At 38.6% G+C, this 7718-nt stretch overlaps 1 pseudogene; it reads left to right on the plus strand.

Moving 5' to 3' along the window:
* Positions 1–3075: 3075 nt before the first annotated feature.
* On the plus strand, positions 3076–7329 carry LOC146610101 (uncharacterized; annotated as a pseudogene).
* The last annotated feature ends 389 nt before the right edge of the window (positions 7330–7718 follow it).

Consider the following 7718-nt stretch of genomic DNA (forward strand, 5'->3'; position numbering starts at 1 on the left):
CAAGAATGAAAAGAGCAAAAATAATAATCCGGTTGTTCAGTGATGACACGACGAATCCTACTTCCGGGTCTAAAGTAGTCTGCGTTTAATATGGCTTTTGTGTTGTTAACATGTTTAATGTTATGTATTTTCTTCTATTTGATCTCAAAAAGCTCCTAAAACAGTCAGTGATCCCTGTTGACCTCCCTCGGCTTTTATTACCACTAATCATTTATTTAAAGCTCAGTTTTTAAAACCTTAGGATGTAACTACAGCCTATGCAGCAGTATATGAATGACTAACCTCGTATTGTGGATGGATTATCTCAGTTGTTCTCCTGGCTGAAGTTTGGTCCTTTTACAGCATCCTGCCATGCGATTACATTTGTTCCTGACCACCGAGAACACTCACGTTAACTTTTATCGAGTGGAAAAAAAGTTAGCTTGTTTATATTATGCTAACATAGCTGTGTCGCTAGCGGTCACGTAGCACATCATTATATACCAGCTAGCCAAACTTCAGTAACCCTACAAGCGTCACTGCTGTTTAGTTTTCTGTCTTCATTTATGCTGGAAGTGATAGCAGAGCTGTACGTTTTAATTTGTTTCCAAAACCCCGGAGTCAGGACATGCTATATTGTATTTAGATAGAAGCTAGCGAGCTAACTCCCTGCTAACTTCTAACTCCGTTAAATGTCATAAATTCCGTTTTCATGGATGCCTGGATGTTAAACTCAATTGTTACACCTGGTAGAGCAGAACGCTGATCATTTTATTAAAGATGAAAGACTTTAGACAGTTTTTCAACTCTCAGTAATGCCATAGTGATTGTTTGATATATGGACCTGCAGCGGAGTTTAGACCCAGACACGGCTAGTGACGTCAGACTGAACAACCGGATACAGAAACTCTTGACTGTTTTGCTTTGATGTAGTTACTTATCTAAGGTGGAAAGTTTTTTTTGTTTGTTTGTTTATTTGTTTTTGCTTTGCTTTTTCTTTGCTTCGAGCCCTGTGTACAGGAGCTGCATGCAAAAAGATGTTTTGTTAAAAGAGTTGGCGTAATAAGCAAATGCTTCAGCCAATACCTTTTGATTAGCCTTGTCTCATGCTTTCTTGCTTTGTGGTACATCTTTGTTCTGTATTCATTGAGATATTTGAATGCTAATCAATAAAAAAAAAAAATAGTAACCATCCAAAACTATTTTCAGTTGCGGATGATAAAGGATTCAGAAAGTTTATTCATGCAGGTCCATATAACAGAGAATATGCATCTTCTTTTTGTTTTCATATTATAATTTATATTTAATTGTGTTGTGGTTTGCCGTGTTTTATGTTGTTTCACTTTAAATTTGTAAAAGGAAAAAGCTGAAAATTTAAATAGTTATAGTATTATATGATTTATTTATTACATCTTATGTGGAGTGAATAAATAAAAGTATATTTATGGTGGCCCTTACATACAAAGCACATACAAACTTCAAATCGTGTACGAACCCTGAAGCACGTACAAACTCCAAAACACGTACAAACTCCAAAACACGTAAAAACACGTACAAACTCCAAAGCACGTACAAACTCAGAAGCACATAAAAACTCAAAACACGTACAAAACACAACAGAAATGCTCCAAGATGCTACACAAGCCAGCAAGTACCAACGACCGGATTTGGTGTGTTTATTTATTTATTTTTTCATTATTTGACTATATATGAATGCTTGTGTATAAATACACAAACAATACACATATGCTTTCAATTGTGTAATTTAAGTGATCTAGGTAGCTCTGTTTTGGAAGTTCAGTTCATGCTAGAAATGTGTTTTGGAGTTTGTACGTGTTTTGTCTCTAGGGGCCCACTGCATATATTTATATATAAACATATATAAATAAAAACACTTTTTTTTACATTAGTAATTCCTTTTGTGCATAATTTTATATTATTGTTAATAATAAATTAATTAAAGCAACAAAACAACCTGAAGAGCCGGTTCGGAGCCGAAAGAGCCGTCTCTTTTTAGTGAGGAAACACACATGTACAGAGAGACACACACGATCCAATTCAGTCAACCAGTCTAAATATATTGAATTTAAATCTTACAATGAGAGCATCCCATTAAAAGGCTTTCTCTCTCTCTCTCTGTCACACACACACACAGGGAGAGAGAAGTAAGTTCCTAGGTCAGCCTGGGAGCTGCTGAATTTGAATCCACCACCAGAGAGGCTGTGTACCTTTTCCCGCCAAAACAGGTGCACGCAGCACAGAGAGACACAGGATTATTGCAGTCTATTTCTCATAGTGACGACTCCCCTCAAACAAATGACCATAATTTCCTAACCGTAGGGGCTAGAGTGGTCATTCTTACACCGTTTTGTTCAGAAGGGATGGGGGAATCTTCAAGTGTTGACAATTTATCATTAAATTATGAATTATTAAAGATATTTGACTTGTAATGCACCATAACTGAGTAGAGCAAAGCAAAAACTGCCTTGACTTGCCCTCAAACAACGCTTTGTAACTCTAAATATATTTGGAGTATCGATATCATTCTTTCACCGTAAGAGACAGCAGGCTTTGGTGAACAGTCATGGAAATTTTCAGGTCTCTGTGGAAATCCAACAAAAAGTTATGACGAGAGAAAAAAGTGGTTCATTTCCAGAGTTTGAAATCTGAAGAAATCTGAGCGAAGGACGAATTTCCTACCCTCAAACAAGTCCAACTCATTTCAGAACGGTAATAGGTGAGAAAGAAATTCTTGAATTGTGAGCGTCAGGAGTGTCTGAAGATATACTGGGACAAGCCTCATGTCTTAACTTTGCTTCATTAAGGAGATATGACGATTCGAATATGCCTCTCATTACAGAAATCAAGCTAGTGACGTCAGACTGAACAACCGGATACAGAAACTCTTGACTGTTTTGCTTTGATGTAGTTACTTATCTAAGGTGGAAAGTTTTTTTTGTTTGTTTGTTTGTTTGTTTATTTGTTTTTGCTTTGCTTTTTCTTTGCTTCGAACCCTGTGTACAGGAGCTGCCAACACGTTCTCACTCCCAACTCGTCAAACGTGTGACGCATGGTCAGGCCCCCTCTGCTGCACATATGGACGCGCAGGGTACCCCTCTCGCGTCGGGAATTGACGTGAAGGGTCCTCCGATTGAAGAGATTGCCGCGGAAGTGGCTTTTGTCGGTATATTTAGACATTTTCCAAATCACATTGTAACGACCTATACTGAACACAATAAATTATATAATGCAGGCAACTATCTGAGAGAAAATTATTGCAGATAAAACTAATTACAGGCTGTTATTTGTGTATAGATTCTTGCATTGACGGAGTGAGCGATGTATGCTGGGTAATGGCACAGCTAGCGATTGGGTGAATTTATTGCACCGGTTTTATAAACTGTTCTACAATCCTTTTGATATTTGAAAATCTGTCGATCATTCTGCTACAGCTGTAAGATATCTTCTCCAACTCCTCTGAATACATGCAGTCATTTTACCGTCTGCTTTGGCTAATCACGCTCTTACGTATTAAATTAAATTAAATGCCTAATAAAAAAGCTGTTCTTTTTTATTAGGCAAAAACATTTTCGGCAACAGAGCGCTTTCTACAAGAACTCCAGAGCTCACTGAATGATTCTTCAGACGATCACCATGAAGCACCACCACCAAAAGCTCCTCTTTTGGCTTCCTTGAACTGGAGCACAAGAAAAACTCTTTTTTCAGAGAGTTGGAGGGCCAAAAGACCCCATCTGGTGAATACCATGGCAGCTCAAGAAAGTGTGTCGGAACATATATGCCAACAATGTGGGAGCAATCCAGCTGTGCTTCGTTGTCGTGACTGTCTACCACGCCCCCTTTTTTGTGATAAATGTGATGTCATCATGCACACCAGATATGTCCTTCACAATAGACGTGCCATGACTGCCGGATTCTTCCAGCCATTGCCTCCAACAACTTACATTGTAAATAAGACCCTTTGCCATGATGGTAAGTTCTGTGACTAAACTTAGTATGTTTACTGTTTATACATTTCCCTTACGCTCTCTCTCTCTATCTCATTTTTTAAAAAAGTTGATGCTTCCTCAGCTCTCAACTACACTGTTAGCTTTGAGCTGTTAAGTTGTTTTTTTTATTGTTTCAAGTAAGGCTCAGTTGGTCCTACCATATCTTAGTCACATTTCAACGTTTTACTTCATAGTTAATAAACTTATTTAAATCATATGTTACGCATACATGTTGACTTCTTTAGCACGACTTGTACCTGTGGAGAGCCCAGTCACAATCTGCGGCTGTCCACCAGAGTGTTTGAGGGTCAGACCAGGGAAGGTTGTTGCTGTGGTCACAATGAATGGTAAGAAGAACTTCATTTTGTCCTGACTGACAACCATCTGTAAACAATTCACCTAAAACTAAACCCTCACAAGCATTGTTGCAGTATAGTCTGAGACAAAAAGAAGACCTAACCCAAAGATAATAAACTTTTACTCTGGAGTCATGAGTTTTTCACTTTTCTAGGACGTTACAATCTCAGCATGCCAGAGCTGAGGTGTGAGACATGTGAAGCTTCTTGGACTGCTGGAGTAGATGACCTAAATCTAAGTGATTACTGGCCCGCTACCCTTCACTTTTCTACTTTGTACGCAACAGATGTCTTCTTCACATTTGAAGAAATGAAGATGGCATCACCCGGACTCTCCTGCAAAGCATTTTTAAAAATGCTTGATCAACGAACTCTCCACTTTGGCCGTGTGAGCATTTTAGTTTATGCATCCTTTACAGTATGGTTCTTCTGTGTTATTCAGGATTTAAAAGTCACTTGTAGCGTAGTTGTTTTCTCTTTATGTCTTTCATTTTAAACCAGACGGGAAAGATCTCTGCAGATGGCTTTCAGAAAAGTTTCTTTGAGTGGGAAGCCGTGAGATATGAATTAGACAAGATTTTAAAGGAGGATCCCTTCACATGTCATGCATGTGCCCCAGACATGCTTGCAATTTCAGTGGATGGAAACCGCAAGCATTACCGTTTCAAGAATGCAGCCAGGTACAGCAAAATATGTGTAATACCAACGTTTGTTTCAGACAATGTGACTATAAGGTGCACCAATTAACTTTGGACTTACTTTGTATGACACCATAAAGTATACTGTATTGCTATTTTGTTCAGATCTGAGGAACTGGGCATCTTTGAAGACACCTTCATAGCAAAGGATGAAGATGTGGGAAGATTTGTGGACTACATACACAGCACATCCAGACATGTAAGATTGAACGCTCTAATTACATAGACATAATTATGTTAACCTTTAACACTCTGTTGAAGAGATTGTGAAAAGACATTGTCACCAGCTATTTAATGCATTTTAGGTCTCCGGACGAGGTGTTTGTGGAGGGGAGTGGTCAGCAGCCAGAGAGACCTCCCAAAGATCCAGCAGCAAGGTGGATGAGGAGGGACTGGAGCTTGCAGTGTGTAGGCATGGAGTGCTGCTCCGTACTCTAAATATGTACAGGGGTGAAATTTTTGCTTATCCCTTGTACCTGCAACAAAAGCTGGCCAATAGACATATCACTTTTTTTTTGTATGGATGTTACCTGCAAGTATTGGCCATATCTTGAAAGAGTAACAAAAAGCTGTCCAGAGCTCCAGCACCTTCTTAGCATGAAGCCATTTCTTTCAGTCTTTCATGCTAAAGCCCACGATTTCAAATGTGAGGTATGAAATTCTGACTTTAATGACTTTATCTGAACAATTGCACATCAACATTTTGTGTAATTTGTATTTTATTTATCTGTGTGTGTGTGTGTGTGTGTGTGTGTGTGTGTGTGTGTGTGTGTGTGTGTGTGTGTGTGTGTGTGTGTGTGTGTGTTTTCCAGGTGAAATGGAGTGGAGCATATCAAGATGGGGCTGGTTTGACTCTAGGGGAGGAGGTAGAGCAATGTAATGCCTTTTTGTCAAGGATTGCAGTTACCACAAAACATATGTCCAAAGCAGGTGAGAAGGCAAATCCTGCACTAGTTAGATTTTAAGTGTGTAATTATGATGAAAGTGGTAACACTACGTTTTCTGTGTTTGCAGGACGGAGTGACATGCTAACTCTTATGACCATGCGCTGGAATCAACAAAAGCTAGACCAGTTGGCCACCTCTCTGACCCATCGATATCAGAAGGTAATGATATTGTTACTTTATTTTTAGATGATTACTCCTCTGTGTTCTTATTATTTGGAGTAAACATGTGTTTAGTGTTTTTTGTTTGTTTGTTTGTTTTTTAATCTCAAATTGACAATGTAGGCCACAAAAGCTCTTCTAACCCAGCTTCAGAACCTGGAGTCCTTAAAAGTCCAATTAGCAGTGACTGACAGTCAACTGGATGAATGGGTCAGTGATGTAAAGGATTGGGCAGAAGGTGAGCAAAAACTGATTCAAAAATGTGATGCAATTGTACAATGACTTTATGTAAGTGTAGCTGTGTTATTTCTTCTAAGCAGCAACAACAAGCACAAGTGATATTGATCCCTTGGTGAGCAGAATCGAAGTGCTTGTAGCGAGCATAAAGAGACGATCCCAGCGTCTGTACAAAGACACCGATGGAAATAAAGCCTGTGCCAAGATTCGTCACAAGATCAGAGAAGAGAAAGGAATCTTGACTTCTGCTGTGGAAAAATACAACAGAATGTTTCCAGACAAAGAAACTCTGTGCTTGGAAGAAATTCTGTCTGGTGACACAAGCTGGCCGTGGCAGCGGGCACACAGCGGTAGTTGTACATATATGTTGTCTACTTTCAGCATATCTGACATATAATGAAACCCTAAGCTTCAGGTGTTGACCTAAAATCATTTACGACTTCAGACGTTCTTTGTGAATTGATTTATAACTTTGTTATAAATGCATTTCAGACTCTGTCAGCCTTACAACAAAGAGAGGGGCATTCGATATCATCATGGCAATAAGAAGACTTGAGGAGGAAAAGAAGATTCTTGTTACAGAGATGGACCATCACTGGAAATCTCTTTCAAAATATGATGATATCCTGAAAGAGCTGTCCGGCCTGTTTTCCAGTGAGATATTTAAAAGTATGTATTTAAGTAATGCATACAAAACACTGACTGTTTCTTAAGGCATTAAAGCAGACTAAATTATATGTTCTATTTTTAAGGTTCGCATTGTGGCCTAAGTGAGGAGGGTTTGAGAGGTCTACAGAGCATCATCCTCAGAAAACGACAGAATGTGAAACAAAACAAGCTGCACGCAAGACAGTGTTACATGCAAGTTTTGTCAGGAGCAAAGAACATTAACCTTGATCATACTTCCGACGATGACTTTTACAGTGACTCTGAATTTTCTAATTAAAGCCGGTAATAAATATCTGTAATATATCAGTTTGTCCTCAAACTTATATCAACTTCCTACCTTGCAGGTTTAATGCTGGGGGCCCCAATTTTTTCAAGTTGGCCATAGACCAGTCATTGACAGTGCATTCCCAAGACTTCATCACATCAATGCATATAGTTTTTTACAAAGACAGCTGGCACATTTTTATTTAATGTCATTCGTAGAGCTAAAAACAACCCTGTTACACTGTTTTTAAACATGCATTTTGGTAATACATAATAGTACACTGTTATGTATCAGAGGGAGATTTTGTACTTTTTACATTTTTGTCATGTTAAGTTACTGTAATATATTTTTGGCTCACAGAATTTACAAGACATATTGAAATGTGATTGATAGAACTTTGT

Source organism: Diplotaxodon limnothrissa, linkage group LG22, assembly GCF_057381915.1.
Source record: "Diplotaxodon limnothrissa isolate DT_005_m linkage group LG22, D_limnothrissa_male_GT1.1, whole genome shotgun sequence".
Lineage (NCBI taxonomy): Eukaryota > Metazoa > Chordata > Actinopteri > Cichliformes > Cichlidae > Diplotaxodon > Diplotaxodon limnothrissa.